General features: G+C 40.7%; 1 long non-coding RNA gene across 2 annotated transcripts in view; it reads right to left on the reverse strand.

Moving 5' to 3' along the window:
• Positions 1 to 17,137, reverse strand: part of LOC117099085 — a 29,774-nt gene that overhangs the window by 5,757 nt on the left and 6,880 nt on the right. The window contains exons 2-4 of one of the 2 annotated variants that reach the window (XR_004443691.1): positions 7,980 to 8,866; positions 2,778 to 2,918; positions 151 to 319 (exon numbers count right to left, since the gene is read on the reverse strand). This is a non-coding gene — a long non-coding RNA (uncharacterized LOC117099085). The remainder of the gene's footprint in view (positions 1 to 150; positions 320 to 2,777; positions 2,919 to 7,979; positions 8,867 to 17,137) is intronic. The other variant, XR_004443688.1, reaches the window with a different exon arrangement.

Consider the following 17,137-nt stretch of genomic DNA (forward strand, 5'->3'; position numbering starts at 1 on the left):
AAAAAATACAGACGCTGAACCATCTCATCTCAAGCATTTCGATCAGAGATACTCAACCTGCACTCAATTGGTAGCTATAGAAATCTTAAATTAACAGAGGAAATAGTGATTAAATAACTCTCCTGTTTAAAGAAGTGAGGTTTGACTCACAGGCCTCCTTGACTCTAAAGCTCTTGGTTTTATCAGCTCATCCAAACTGAAGATGAAACACTGGCTCCTCGTGATGCTGTCACAACACAGATGTGTCACCAGGTCCCCAAGATGATATGTTAAGGTGGCTCCATTTGTTGATGCCCAATGGCAGCCAAGAGCATTGCACCTTCCAGGAAAAACATGGAGGGACTGTTTTTTATTTCAGAATTTTAAGTAGAGCCAGGCCCTACGATGCCACACACTTCATCCCTCTCATTCTCTTCCTCCGTCTATTTCTCCCTCCCTCCTCTTCAGCCCTGCTTTTTTTCTGTTACTGGGGACCAAGGGATCCTTTTGACATTGCAGCTACGGGGTTTGTTTAATGAAATAAGGAACTTCTACATGAGTTAGTCAGACTTGCTCATGGTCTTATTGCTTTTAAACCACCCTAAACCCGAGTCTCCATGTTTTTCCCTGTCCTTTTGAGATTCAAGTTAAGTCACTCTCTGTGCATGTAGTCAGCCATCTGTCATCTTTACCTGCCAGTGTCCCTACACCTTTATCTTGCTACAAGTGTCCTAATTTTACTGTGGGAAACCACCCCACCCCTTGTGCATCCAATTTTGGTAGCTTTGTTGGTCAAGGCACCACATCATCTCCTGGCCAACTGGTGGGCACCAGATCCCAGTTTAGTGGGTCAGACTTCCTGGAAATCTGAATCTAGAGAGCAGTGACCCAAATATGGAAAATGTATAAATCTAGTTCATTCTGGAGAATCTAAAGAGACCAACATATTCCCTGGTGAATGTCTTTCCTGATGTCATGAATTGTTGGGGAGTTTTCTGTAGGTATGATCATCTGCAATTTTTACTTTTTCTTGGATTCAGTAAGCTCACTGTAAATTTATCTTCCAATGAATTACTTTTTAAATTCTCCCTGCTTATGTTAACCCACGTCAGTGTTGTTTACTTGCAATGTAAAAACAACAAACAGCTTTAACTGATAACATCTTGCCTCTTGAATAACTAGCTTAATTTACTTAAGCTTTAATATTCTGTACTTCAAAGGCTCTGTGTAACTAAATATTCTACCCTTCATTAAGTTGTAGATTTTGCTACTTAACATAGAGTATGTTTTTCTCTACATGTGTGTTTTTTTCCAATCATAAACGTTGAGACTGGAATAAAGCAATTCATCTTACAATTATTCAAAAACCAGCATCTCACCTATATTTAGCCATTTTTTTCAGGAGTGAACAAACAGAGATTTGGTCCAAAAGCTCAAGCCAGGATCTCTGTCTTGTGTGCTTTAACATTACAGAAAATTCCCCAAACTTTCATCTACCTGAAATAGTTCTTTCACCTATTTGTATGGTATCTGCATAAAAATAAAATTCTGGAGTGAAGGTGCTATGAATCCAAGAGGTCTAATGAAAATAAAAGTAGTACTTGGAGAGAATAATTTATTACATGTTGCTATCCTTTCATAGCAACACTTTCAGTGGGACTTTTTCATCATAATAGTGGTATAACATAGTCAAAGATTAAGCTCTGGCCAATGACACATAAGTAAATGTACCACATGACTTCCTGTAGAATGGGTTGTACATATGATGGCTGGAGTCCAGGTAGCTATCTTGTGCCATAAGATGGAAACTTCACCCTGAGATGTGTGGAGCAGCAAGAGAGAAGGAACCTGCATCCAGAGAACTTCATGAAGCTGCTCTGCCAGCCTTGGGCTTCCAAACTTTTTTAATATGTAAAAGGAAAGTAAATTTCTATCTTGCTTAAACTTTTGCTACTTGGATCTTCTGTCAGTTGCAAACACCATTTTCCTGAATTCTAAGTGATGTAGCTAGGTTTATACCAAATAAGGTACTTATCTGTTACTACTCCTGCCTCTCACCATCTGTGCATACCTTCCTCAGCCTCCTTGGGTGATCTTAAATACTGTACAGGATGAATCATTCTTAACTAACACAAACTACCATTAAATACACATAATAAACATGAACATTACATCTGGTTGCTGAGTGTTCCTAGATAGGCGTGGAATTAAGCTTCACCTCTCCCACACCTACCTAAGCTCTATCCTTCTCTGACCTTCAAGGTAAGCTCTCAGGCTGGCCTGGCCTCTCTATTCCTGTCATGCTGTTTTACGGGTTTCCCAGAACTCTCTAGAAGGCTCCAACTTTGGTCTTCTTCAAGGACATACAATTTGGATCCTGCTTTCACCACTTACCTGCTCTTTGGTCTTGGATGACTGATTGAACGAACCTCTTACTATCTGAGTTTCCTCACCTATAAAATGGGAATAATCTCTTGGAGTTGTCGTGAGGATTAAATAAAGTAATACAAGTAAAGCTCTTGGTGCCTGGCCCATTGTAAATCCTCAAACAGTATTAATTGGAATCATGACTGTTATTTCACTCCAAAAGAGAAGATTTGAAAGTCATAAAGAGCTTGACAAAGAAAAACCCTGCTGCTTAAGGAGGTGAGTAGGCAGGGGCCTGGGTAGACACTAACTTTCTAACCATCACCACAAAGCCAACTCCACTTTCACTGTAGGAAGAAGGGTTATTAGGCGCAAAAGTATGTGTCAGCTCCATTTCTCATCCATTTAGTTTAAAATAGCTTTGCATCTACCTTAGGGTCCAGGGGATACAGCAAGGAGCGACACAGGGAATTGAAGACCTTGTTCATTTCCTTTGCCTCTATTCCACCATGGTTGCTCTGTTCCCAGCTCCCCAGACTCTCCCAGGTTCTCATGTCTCATCCAACATCTGACTGTAAACCATAAAAAAGAATGAAATCATATCTTTTGCAGCAGCATGGATGGAACTGGAGGCCAATATCTTAAGTGAAACAGCTTCAAAACAGAAAATCAAATACCACATGTTTTCACTTTTAAGTGGGAGCTAAATAATGTGTACACATGGACATAGAGTGTGGAATAGTAGACACTGGAGACTCAGTAGGGTAGGAGGGTGGGAGGGGAGCAAAGGATGAGAAATTACTTAATGGGCACAATGTACATTATTCAGGTGATGGTTACATTAAAAGCCCAGACTTTGCCATTATGCAATATATCCATGTGACAAAACTGAACTCTTACCTCTTAGAGTTACACAATTGACACAAATCTCCCTACCCAAGTGTCCAGAGAGAAAAGCACTCTCAGCCTTCAAGGACACCCTTAGGCTTCCTGAAATGAGGAATTTGCCTACAATGTTTTACTAATGGTAACATCTTTAAAACAGAATTGTTCGACCGGGGGCAGTGGCGTATGCCTGTAATTCCAGCACTTTGGGAGGCCGAGGTGGATGGATCACCTGAGGTCGGGAGTTTGAGACCACCCTGACCAACATGGAGAAACCCTGTCTCTACTAAAAACACAAAATTAGCCGGGCGTGGTGGCACATGCCTGTAATCCCAGCTGCTCGGGAGCCTGAGGCAGGAGAATCTCTTGAACCCAAGAAGCAGAGGTTGCAGTGAGCTGGGATCATACCATTGCATTCCAGCCTGGGCAACAAGAGCAAAACTCTATCTCAAAAAAAATAAAAAAAAAAACAGAATTGTTCTTAAATTCATTTCACCACTTTATGAAATAATCTACAGAGATTTATCTTATCATAGATTTCTTTAAAGTGTTTTTTTTTTCACAATACATCATCTGTAAAACTATACATAAGCCATGGCAAATAATTCTTAGTATAACTATTTTCTTTCTAACTAATACAAAATTATGATGGTAAAGAAGTGAGAATTTGAAAGATTTGAGCTCTATGACTTTTTTTTCTTAAGGAAAACACAGTGCAGCCCTCATTTAACAATGCGTTTTGGTGGTTTTGAACCAGTTCCTTCTTAGTGTTATCTGATTTTGGCAAACATACCGGAAAGACAAGATTACAGTCCCCACACTCTCTCCTTTCCAATCTTTCTGGAACCTTATTTGTATCTCTGTGTCAACAGAGTGAAGAAAAGATAGCGTTTTATTTGAGCAGCCCACAGCTACTGGCACACTTCTTAATTAGTGTCTGTGACCAGTTAGCATTGTTTAGATTTCATTCAACACACTTCCCCAGAAACACGCTGCTTCGTGGCGGCTGCGGTATGCACCAGCTGTCTTTAATCTCTCAGGACCCAATTCACAGACCAAAAATTCTGTTATGAGCACAAATCTCTGAGTGGGCATTTGTTTATTTTCTGCTTAGGAGACAACTTCCATATATCTCTGCCATTAAAAATAAATCAGTACATAAAATAAATACTCCAACAAATACAACAGATCAAAAGCTGAGTATCTCACTTCCAAGTACACTGAACTCAAGGGTTGGCTCATGGAAGTGGCACCTCTGTTTGGTCAAGAAAATACTGCTCTTCTCTTAGAAATAATAAACATCCTTAAAAGTCATTTTGAAGACTAAACATACCCATGACAAAGGAAAAGGACAAACAAGCTTATGGCTTCAGGCAAAAAGGTCATTATTTCCATTATTTCCATTGGCCAAGCCATGTACATTCCATTTCTTTTAGAAGTATTCTACTGAATGGCATCTTAATGCATCTCCTTTTTTTTTTTTTTTTTTTTTGAGACAGAGTCCCACTCTGTAGCCCAGGATGGAGCACAGTGGCATGATCTCGGCTTACTGCAACTTCCACCTCCCAGGTCCCAGTTCAAGCACTTCTCCTACCTCAGCCTCCTGAGTAGCTGGAATTACAGGCATGCACCACCTTGCCCAGCTAATTTTTGTATTTTTAGTAGAGGCGGGGTTTCCCCATGTTGGCCGGGCTGGTCTTGAACTCCTGACCTCATGATCTGCCTGCCTTGGCCTCACAAAGTGCTGGGCATCTCCTTTTTTCCTAAATGTGCAAATAGAAATGTCTGCAGACAATGCTTGCGCATGGACACCTGGATGAGTTCTCATTCTAACACTTGGAACAACAGAACACATGACCACCTTGTCAAGATTATATGGAAGTTAACGGCAGCATTGAGGAGATCCCATACCCCACTGTGTCCTGACTGTTCTCCCCCAGGAACTTACACACATCAATTATGTGACTTCATCATTTTCTTATCCAAGTACGGTTTCTAGCATGCAGTGCATTGTCAACAAATGATTGTTTAACTAATACTGGGAAATAGCACTAATATACATGTTTATTATTTGCCAGGCACTATTCCAAGAGCCTTGCAAGTATTAACTGCTTAATCTGCACAACAGCCCCATGGAATAGCTGCTATTATTGCTCCATTTTACAGATGAGGAAACGTGGACATAAAGAGGCAAAGCAACTGGCCCTTCAATGGCAGAGATGGGACTTAAACCCACGAATTCAGGTTCAGCACTACCACACTACATTTTCTCTGCCCACATCCCAGCCTCCAGGCCCTCAATTTCCTCATGTAACTAGGTGGTCTCTGAGGTTCCTTCTAGTTGTGTAGAGTGCAATTCTAGTCTATAATTCTTGGATAACCAGTGGGGCACAGAGAATCCTCTATTACCTATCCATCCCCTCAGAACATTCCCAAGTCTTAAACTCCTGCTAAGATTACATAACACAGCATGGAGCCATGACTTGCCCTTTTTCCAAAAGAAGAAGCTTTCTGTGAAAATACAACTATTAGGGTAAAGAAGAAAACTTCTCATGGGCCCAGTTCTTTCAATATCATTTTAATAGACAAATAGGTGATAGACATGATAATGATTCCTAGAATCCCATTCAATAGCTGTATAAGATGAACCAGCATAAAGAGCTGGGACCTCCAACAGCACGAAGGGTCTCTAATGCAATGTGAGATACCAGACAGTGTAAGGCCAGTCCCAAGCTGGTCACCTAGGAAGGCATTAGGAAGCCATGAGATGAGAGTAAGGAAGTCAAGGCAATAAGAGAGAGTGTGTGTGTGTGTGTGTGCATGCGTGTGTGTCCCAAGAAACTAGACGATAAAGGAAAGCAGAAAGGGACAATGGCAACAACTGGAACACAAAGAGGAAGACAGATTTTTTTAAAGATAAGAAAAACATGTCTATAGTTTCCAAGGAAGTAATCTGTTGATAGTAAGAGGTAGAAAACACCAGACAGAGAGAGAATGGATCATGGATAAAGTATGAGTCTGGTCCAGTTAGAGAGGTGGGTGTGAAATGGAGAAAATACTCTTGAAGAGCAGGAAGGGCACCTTTTCTCTTCACGAAGCTGAAATGAGAATGGGTCCCATGTGGCCTCTGCTGACTCTCTCCTCAGACTGGAATCTTCAGGTAGCAGGGCATAGGAAATTTAAACTATCCTTGGGGGCTTTGCTGACTCCAAAAATAGCTTCTCTAAGAAAAGCAAAGGAAAAGCTAGTTGCCAAATGCTAGTGGCTACTGTTGGGGGTATTAAAATTGGATGCCAGTAGCTATTAACAGGTATTCATAGGTAGAAACAGAGAAGTCTGAGGCATGGGGGCCCCAAACAGCCAATGTTGCCTCCAATCAACTGTCCAGGTCCCTAAAAAAAATATATGGGGGAAAAAGAAAGCAATGCAACATGACACTTTCTTTTTTTATTCCACAAATGTGTATTAAATACACTATGCACCAGGCACAGGTGCTAGGGATATAGCAATGAACAAAACAAAGGCCTGCTCTTAGGGGATTTACATTCTATCTCCAAATTCATCAAGAGAAGTTTGACCTCAGATTGTCAGCCCAAGTTGCCTGTGTGGCCTGCCTCCGACTCAGAGACCACCCTGCCATGTGAGAATGGCTACACCTGCCAGCAAGGCACAAAAGAAAGTGAAAGAGACAGAACGTTTGCCCCAAGAGTGAAAGCAGAACTGGTGAAGGCCACCTGCCCCAGCAAGGGAGAGAGGAGAAAGCTGCCCGAGACCTAGAGATGGCCTGGTTGGGGTGGGGGTAGGGGGCGGGGGGGAAGAGTGGAGGAGACACAAAAGAAAGGATGCTTCTGGGCCTTATCCTCTGGGCAGTAGCCCTGACACTAATGTCCTTTCTGGCCTCAGAAACCCCAGAGAGAGCCATAAGAGTCCACACCCAAGCATGCTAGGACCTAACTCAGCACTATGAGGATGGAAACCTCGTTGAGGAATATGAGATTCCCCATATTTTACCCTATCCTTAGGGATGATTCCCAAATCATAATTTAAAGGAAATGAAATCAGTCTTCAATGTCGTTAATAATCCTGACCCAATCTCTCTCTTTGATCTATTATTTGTCCTACGTACACTTTGTACACAGTGGTTTTCTCATTGGCTCCAGATCCTGCCTTGACCTGTGCATTCCCTTTGCCTTTGCTTCCAAAGTATAATCTCCCACCTGATCTGGCCTCTCTTCCTTTGATAGCTATTTACATAGTCTCTTCTTCCATCCCAACTATTCTAGGCACATTCCCCCACCAACCTCAGCCCATGTGGCTCTCTCCTTTCCCTGCGCTCTTCGGATGCCCACTATCTGTGGCTCTCCCTAAGATTTAGCATTTACCACCATGTGTACACGTCTTACTTCCTTTCATCAATTATAATTCCATAAAGAAATCCTTGACAACCCCAAAACACCTAATCCAGCACATTGCATATGTTTAGTATGCAATAACCATTTTAATTTTTAAAGCTACTTACGCTGTGCTTACCTTACAGAGGATTTAAACAGGTGGTTTCAGTATATTTTGGTTGATGAATGAATGGATCAGTTGACTCATTTAAGGTATTGCTCACCTTTATGTATATATTAAAAAAATGAGATTCACACAGTGTGAAAGGTCCTCAGTAAATGAGGGAGATGACCATCGCCAACCTGCTTGATGATGTGATGGAAGCTGTCTTTAAGTAAATTACAATAAGCATATACCTTTTGGCTGTGCAGGTGTGAAATCCAGGGTTAAATTTCCTCCTGCACCTACAACATACATAATGAAACAAATATAGAAACAAATAATAGGGAAGTAAGTTATAGATGGTCCTTTAGAAGTCAATTTCATCTGCGCATCTAACCATAAAAGCAGCATCTGCTCTGCTAAATACAGGTGTTTTATATCCTTGTCATTAATTGGAGGGGACATTATGTCATCATACATCAACAGTTAAGGTTGGTTAAAGTGCCACTTATCTCAGGTGCTGTCATTAATCAGGTTCTTTTCAGCTTGGTGACTCCAGAGGCTTGGCTCGAAGCTGCTCTATGTGAGTGGGTTTTCCCTGTAGGTTTGAGGTGTCCTTTTATTATCATTTTGAACGAAAACCTTGGGACTCAGACATAAGAGGCCATTAAGGGAGCTGTTCTGATGCTTCAGAGAAGAGAAACATTTTCCTCCATCACCTTCATTGCCCCCACTCCCTGTGTCTCCACCAAACAGCCACAGTGGAGAGGAAAGCAAAGCAGTACAAGCTGTTGTCTCCTCGAGGTTTAACCCATTACTGAATTTCAATGAACCACTGCATCTCGTGCTTCAATAGAGCTGGAAAGCAGCAGAGTCCTAGAAGGCATCACCATCTCTTTCCATCTGACACCGATGTAATCCAGGTGCCTTCTTGGCCACCTCAAACCCACAGTGTGGTGTCCCTTCCAGATAGGCTTCCTGGACACATTCTTCTTTGTCTCTGCTTTCATTGAAAATATCTGTCCTTAAAATGTCTGCCCTTTATCCCATTCCTGCAAGGCCACTGGAAGTGGCATAAGTTGTCAGGAGCAATAATGGCAGCCTTTTTACGTAATGATGTTATAGTTTCAGCACCTTGAGCCTAAGAATTAAAGCAAATATGTTCAGGTAGTAACTTGCAAATTAATATGGGGAGTCAAGTCATTTGATCCATATCAAATTCTTACTCAGGGAGCTTCTACTCTGCCCTAAAAATAGAACCTCCTACCTATCCTACTTTGGTTCCTGATTGTTTCAACATGTACAGGAGACTGAAAGAATAAGGTAGGGAGTGTGTTTATGATTCATCTATTCAATAGACATGTGTTGAGTGTGAGGCACTGTTCTGGGAGAGGATACAGTGGTGTTCATAATCAGACACCATCCTTGCTCTCAAGGCTTTATAGTGTGGATGGATGGGACAGAAATGAACCAAATAGCAATTTAAAAATGTCAACTTTAAAGTGATACACTGTGATTAGTTCTCTAGAGGACAGCATTGTATATTTGGGCAAATATATGAACATACCATGATCTGGAGTAGGAATAGAAGTTGATCAAGGGAAGTGTGGGGAGGGATGAAGAGTGTCCCTAGAAAGGGAACAGCAAACACCAAGTGCTGTGCTAGGAGGAAGCATGAAGAACTCCAGAAGTTGAAAGGCCCTGGTGGTAGGAAAAATTCTAAGATCCTGCCAGGCTCTGTGGCTTATGCCTCTAATCCCAGCTCTTTGGGAGACTGAGGTGGGTGGATTGCTTGAGGCCGGGAGTTGGAGATCAGACTGGCCAACATGGAAAAACCCTGTCTCTACTAAAAATACAAAAATTAGCCACGTGTGGTGGCACTCGCCTATAATCCCAGCTACTCAGGAGGCTGAGGCAGGAGAACTGCTTGAACGTGGGGAGGAAGAGGTTGCAGTGAGCTGAGACTGCACCACTGCACTACAGCCAGGGTGACAACACAAAGTTCTGTCTCAAAAAAAACAAAAAAACAAAAGAATTATAATATCCCTCTAGGTCCCCAGTTTCTGGGACTGTGAGTATGATGGATTTTACTCCCAAGGTTAGGTTATATATGATATGGCACAGTTAGCATTTAGGAAGAAAGACTCCAGGTAGTTCTGACACCATCCCAAAAGCCTTTAAATCTGAGTCTACAAGTCAGAGACTGAGGAAGTCAAAGATTCCAAGGACAAGAGGATTCAATTGGTTTCTGGCTTAAAGATGGAGGGAACCACCTGGCAAGGAATATGGGCCACCTCACGCAGCCAAGAGAGACCCCAGTTGGCAGCCAGCAAGGAAATTGGGATTTTCAGTCCTACAAGGGCAAGAATGCAAGAAACTGCATTCTGAATAGAAGAATGACTTTGTTTATCCATTTCTTAAGGCTGCCATACCAAGGCACCACAGACTGGGTGGCTTAAACAACTGAAAGGTATTGTCTCATTGTTTTGAAAGCAAGAAGTCCAAGATTGAATTGTTGGCAGGATTTTTTGCACCTAAAAGAGGGAAGTATCTGTTCCAGGTCTTTCTCCTTGGCTTGCAGACAGTCTATATCATCTCATCATAGTCCGTCTCTTCATGTCATCTACCCTCTAAGCATTTGTGAATTTGTGTCATAATTTGCCCCTTTTGTAAGGACCAGTCATGTTGGATTGGAGCCCATTTGATGAACTCATTTTAACTTGATGGCCTCTATAAAGACCCTATCTCCAAATAAGATCCCATCTGAGGTCTTCGGGGTTATGATTTCAACATACGAATTTGAGGTGGGGGCATAATTCAATCTGTAATTAAAGTGGATTCTTTTCTCAGAGCCTGCAGATGAGAATTCAGGTTGGTCAATTTCTTGATTCAGCTTTGTGATACCCTAAACAGAGAAGCCAGCCATGCCATGCCTGCACTTCTGACCTACTGTGAAGCTAATAAATGGGTGTCATTTTAAGCTGCAAAGTTTGTGGTAATTTGTTGGGTAGCAATCAAAAAACATAGCACAGAAAAGGTTGGCTGGGTCGTGAAAGCAACGGCAAAAAATTTTGTCTTTATCCTGAGAAAAATGAGAAGCCACCAAAGGCATTAGGAATGTCATGGTCATATTCTGTTTCTCTTCTAAGCTTCTCTTTTTGCTCTTTGTTCTCTTTCCAAATAAAAATTCCAAAGGAGTGGGTGGCTGCAGAGAAAAATGGGAAGTTCCTTGTCCCACTTTAATCCTTAGGGCATATTATTAAAAAAAAAAAAAAAAGGAAAGAAGGGGAGGAGAACAAAATGGAGATAAATTCCATTTTTTGAGGGCACATTCTGAGTCCAGTTACTATTCTGAAGCTTTCAGTGCATTTTCAGATTTACTTCTCACTATAAACCTCTTCTAATCCCTATTGTAGTAACATGCCCAAGGTTATAAGCTAGGGGGAGTGTAATTGGAACTTGAATCCAGGCCTGGCTGGCTCCAAAGCTCATTTTTAAAGCTCATTACTTTAAAACCATCCCCCTACCCTGTCTCACCAGTGTTGTTTTAATACAGCATGATATATCATATCCAAGTATTAGAAGAGTTCCACAGATTATGCAGAACAGGTATGAGTACAAAGAATGAGAATGCCATGGTGGTAAGGGTCAGACAGATGGGCCCAGTTGAAAATGAGCAGCAGAACTTGTACAAGAGCCTGGTCACCTACCTGTCTGGTCCCTTTTATTCTCCTTCCTTTCCTTGACTAAATAAAGTTCATGTCTGAGGACTGGAGTGGCATACGTAATAATAATTCTTCCCTTGGGCTTTAGGGAGAGGTAAAGTGTTTTCATTTATATTTATTTTTATTTTTGCAGAGATGGGGGCGTCTTGCTATGTTGCTCAGGTTGGTCTTGAACTCCCGGCCTTAGGGAATCCTCTCACCTTGGCTTTCCAAGGTGTTGGGATTATGGGCGTGAACCATGATGCCCAATCTAGAGTGTTTTTAAAACCCTTCTTAAGAACAACCAGGCTCCGAATGGTCCTTAGCATCCCTGGAGGGCATTGCACTTTTCAGCTGGCCAGCACCGAGGAATGCGGGATGCAGAGCTAGGAAAAGATCCGTTGATCCATCCCAGGGCACTTGAGAATATTTGAAGAATACATACTGGTCACCCATCAACCTATCTGTAGTCACTCCCTGAAACAAGGGTAAGTTAATCCTATCAAAAGCCCTTAAGGCAACAGTAAATATTCTATTTTTTTCTTTCAGTGAATTACAAGTGGTACCTAGCTTATTATATTCCCTAGATAATTATTACTTTTTATATTCTTTACCTTCTTTTAAAAAGAAGGATGCACTAGTTTTCTAACATTCATTTACATGCCTTTGATAAATTACTGTAACCAGATTAGGGAGATAAAATAACCAGTCTATTAATTACAATGATTATTATTTAATGGAAAATGGGATTCTAGGCAAAGTGTATAGTGAGAAGAAAGCTTAGCAATGCATTATACAGATGTGGTATTTTATCTTAAAGAATAAGATAAGTGTCCAGTCTATTCCACAATCTAGAGAATATGTTCATTAACTCTGCAAGATTTATATGTATAATTGACCGCAATATTTTAACACTATTTGCTTGATTCGGAGGTACATGAAGAACAAGAAAAAATTGTAACTTCAATTAAATTGAATAAATACCTCAACGAACATATTAAAGGCCAGATCTACCCAGCAATGTGAGAAGCAGAGGGCTGAACAAGAGTTCAAAATTTTTTTTTTAATTAAACAATACATTATTCTAACTTGAAGTCACTGGGAATTTACATTTAAAAGGATAGGGGTTGAAAGGAGAGCTTCCCCCACATCAATTATCCTCATAATTAACTTCAAAAATAACCAAAAAGGTAATATTTGGAGAAATGTTGGTGCTTTCTAAAAAAGAAACAGCATTATTATAGCCAAATCCCGAACCAATCACTGAGACATTTGATCTTATCTCACTCCCCTCAACTATAAAAAAGAGAATAATATTGCATCTGCCATCATGGAGTTATATGAATTAAAGCTGGCTTCTATCTACAAACTCTGGCTAAATCTAGCCAGCTGCTGTTTTTGTGTGGCCCTTGACCTATGAATGGCTTTGATATTTTTAAATGATTGGGAAAAGAAAATCAAAATAACAATACTCTTTTGTGATGTGAAAATTTTATGAAATTCAAATTTCAGTGTTCATAAATAAAGTTTTATTGGAACACAGCTATCCTCACTCACATATTGTCTGTGGCTGCTTTAGTGCTATAACAGCAGAATTGAGTATTTGTGACAGAGACCATATGGCCAACAAAGGCTAATATATTTATCATCTGGCCTTTTACAGAAAAAGTTTGCCGACCTCTGAACAAAAGGAGTAACACAGAAATTCTCAATGTTCGTTACACATCACCTGGGGAGCTTTAAAAAAAACCCATTTGCCCATGTTACACACCAGACCAATTAAATAAGAATCTCTGGGAGTAGACTCCAGGCAACAATAATTTAAAAACTTCCCAGGAAATTCCAGTGTCCAGCCAGATACGAGAACCAGCAGACTTACATGCTATGTATGGTGTGTAAACTTAACACATAGTAAGACCTTGGTAATTGTTAGCTGGCTCCATAAAATAAATCCTCCTTTTTAATTCCTCATTGTATTTCAGTAAAATGATGTTATTAAATATGCACTGGGTGCAAAATATTTTGTTTTTCTTCCCTCACTCTTTCCTTCCTGCCTACCTCTATTCCAACCTGCATGAAAGAGTTAAAACAAGAAGAAAAACTAACTTTCCCTGTAGGACTTGAGTTTCTAAACATTCACACGCTCAGTATTTTATATTTTCATTTATTCATTCCACAGATTTTTTTAATGTGTAATATCAAGTTTTACACAATACTTATGGCACGTAAGCACTCCCAAGATGTGCTTTCAAGGTTCTGGAGAGTGCCCAGTGTTCTTGTAAACAGCCTTTTGAATCTTCTAGGGTTCTTGTAAATAGTCCTTGATATGGTTTGGCTGTGACCCCACCCAAATCTCATCTTGAATTGTAGCTCCCATAATTCCCATGTGTTGTGGGAGGGACCCGGTGAGAGGTAATTGAATCATGGGGGTGAGTCTTTCCTGTGTTGTTCTCCTGATAGTGAATAACTCTCACAAGATCTGATGGTTTTATAAAGGGATGCACATGCTGCCCTGCCTGCTGCCATGTGAGATGTGACTGTGCTCCTCCTTCTCCTTTGCCATGATTGTGAAGCCTCCCCAGTCATGTGGAACTGTGAGTCAATTAAACCTCTTTCCTTCATAAATTACCCAATCTCCGGTATGTCTTTATTAGAAGTGTGAGGACAGACAAATACAGTCGTATAGCCTAACTGGCTTAATAGTAGGCTTAAATTAATAAATGCGTGGCATCTTCAATAGGCAATAACTAAAAAGAGCTCTTGAATGTATGTGTAGTAAAGCAACCAAAATAATTGATTGGCCGGGTATGTCCACTCCACATGCATAAAACCCAAGAGTAGTTCACTTTTTTGTCACAATCTAAATCTTCTAAAATGAGAACACCCTCTAAATCTTCCCAAACAAGAAATGGATATGGACAGAGATAGAACTACAACTAGGACAGAGAGAATAAGTACATGGATTTTGAATTCACACAACCAAGTTCAATTCCAGCTTCATTGGTCACTAGCTTCATGACCTTGGGGCAATTACTCACCTCTCAGGGCCTCAATTTTCTCAGCTGGAAAATGGGAATAGCAGTTCCTATCTCACAGAAATGAGGAAATTATTTTCTAAACATATTTTTTAATTGTGAGAGTTTTCCCCTAATTCTTAGACTGTGAGGCTGAAAGATGTCTTTATAGCGTGGTGCACAGGGATCGACCCCTCTGCGCCAGGCACTCGGCTTTCCTCACCTGAGGTCCTCACTTTTTTTTTTTTTTGAGACAGTGTCTTACTCTGTCACCCAGGTTAGAGTGCAGTGCCACAATCTCAGCTCACTGCAAGCTCCGCCTCCCGGGTTCACGCCATTCTCCTGCCTCAGCCTCCGGAGTAGCTGGGACTAGAGGCGCCCGCCACCTCGCCCGGCTAGTTTTTTTTTGTATTTTTTAGTAGACATGGGGTTTCACCATGTTAGCCAGGATGGTCTCGATCTCCTGACCTCGTGATCCGCCCGTCTCGGCCTCCCAAAGTGCTGGGATTACAGGCTTGAGCCACCGCGCCCGGCCAATCTCTTTTTATTCATATAAGACTTTCTGTGCTGTGTCATCTCCTGTATTTCTTTCTAATAGTCCCACCTTTTTTCTTGCTTTTTGTGTCTATTCCAGCAGTCTCAACATGCATTTTTTAATCATGTAAATTCCTACATGACCCACTAGTAGCCTCATACTGCAAGAGTTCACAATACTTTCTTTCCTGTTTCTAACTTCAAGACTTTGCTTAAATGGTCATTAGGCTAAGTGGCATGCATTTTAAACTATGATTCACCATCTTCCTTGTAAGTCAGTCCTCTATTTCTATAAGTAACTATAAGTTTTCCTCCTGAACTCTGCTCTATGAACCCTTTAAGTTCCAAAGATGCAAAACATTTTTCATGCTTTTTTTTTTTTTTTTTTCTTTTTTCGATGGAGTTTCGCTCTTGTCGCCCAGGCTGGAGTGCAATGGTGTGATCTCAGCTCACTGCAACCTCTGCCTCCTGGGTTCAAGTGATTCTCCTGTCTCAGCCTCCCGAGTAGCTGGGATTAGAGGTGCCTGCCACTATGCCCAGTTAATTTTTGTATTTTTAGTAGAGACGGGGTTTTACCATGTTGCCCAGGCTGGTCTCGAACTCCTGACCTCAGATGATCTGCCCGCCTCGGCCTCCCAAAGTTCTGGGATTACAGGCATGAGGCACCATGCCCAGCCCATCTTTCATGCTTTTCATCCATAAATTACCATAATTTAAAAAATATTTCCCAAATGAAGTTCATGAAATTTAGACTGTGGATGCCTTTGTGTTTCTTTAACATTTTTATTTTCTATTATAAATTCCTCTTCTTAAATTAGAAACTGTTCCTCTCTTCTTGCTCTTACTTTGTCAATTTTTAGTCCTGAATAAAATAAAGCAAAGGGGAAAATAAAACTAATAAACCGAAATAATACAAGATAATGCAATGAGAATACACATGGTACCAGAAACCACATGGGGCTGAACAGAAGGGCCTTCCCTCTCATGTGAGTGCCGTCTGCCTTTCCCTCTCTATTTCCAATATTCATCTCTGCCTGAGATACTTTACATTTCCATATATCACACTAATATTTTCACATCTCTAAAACTGTATTCCGTCCCTTATGGAACAACTTACAAAAGGTTGATGTTATGCAAGTCAAGAGTTGCACAATCTAAGAGTCTCTAACCTCTGCGTTGCACTTTTTTTTTTTTAGTTTAGGAGCAAAGGTTTAATAGGCAAGAGACATAGAAAGAGAAAGGAAAACAGCTCTCTCACTCTAGTGAGAGAGAGGGGACTTCCGAGAGGAAAGGCTCTGCTTTGCACATTTTGTTTATTTAGTTGGTGTTAGTTGATTGGTTTCTCTGTAACAACAGAACTCAGGGACCTTAATACCTGACCGCACAAACCAAATAGAAAGGGTTGACAAATGTCTAAGAGACTCAATCATCTACTATATTAGTTGTCTACTGCTGTATAACAATTACCCCAAAACTTAGTTGCTTGAAACAGAAAACACAAATTATGTCACAGTCTCTGTGGGGTAAGAATTCAGGTGCAGCTTAGCAGGGTGCCCTTGGTTCAACATCTCTCACAAATCAAAGTGTTGGCTGGGCATGCAGTCCTATGTGAAGGCTTTTCTGGTAGGTATCTGTCTCCAAGCTCACTCAAGTGGTTGCTAGCAGTATCTAGTTCCTTGTGCCACATGATGTATGCAGTATGTGCATGTCTCTGTAGCACATACAGAAAGGTGTAGGCTCTTTGAAAAGATCAGTAAGGTAAACAATGCTCTGGCCAGTCCAAATATAAAAAAGGGAGAGAGAAAGAAAAGAATAGGATTAACAATGAGAAAGTATATACAGCAACAGGTATGATTACTTTAAAACTTATCAGTGAACTATATGTTACTCTATTTTGCTAAATTGAAAACCTCAGTCAAATGTATTATTTTCTAGAAAAATATAATTACAGGACTTTCTCAAGAAGAATTAGAAAACTCAAATAAACCAAAATTATTAAAGAAATGAAAAGCAATTGTTAAAACATGAGCCACACAAAAAGCCCATACTGTTGTTTGGGGGAGTTCTAACCACCTTCAAGAAACAGAAAATCCCTACATCATTTAAATTTTGCAAGCATAAAAAGATGGAAACATACCAATTACTGTTACAAAATGTGTC

The sequence above is a fragment of the Trachypithecus francoisi genome, unplaced genomic scaffold (genome assembly GCF_009764315.1).
Source record: "Trachypithecus francoisi isolate TF-2019V2 unplaced genomic scaffold, Tfra_2.0 Contig01474, whole genome shotgun sequence".
NCBI lineage: Eukaryota > Metazoa > Chordata > Mammalia > Primates > Cercopithecidae > Trachypithecus > Trachypithecus francoisi.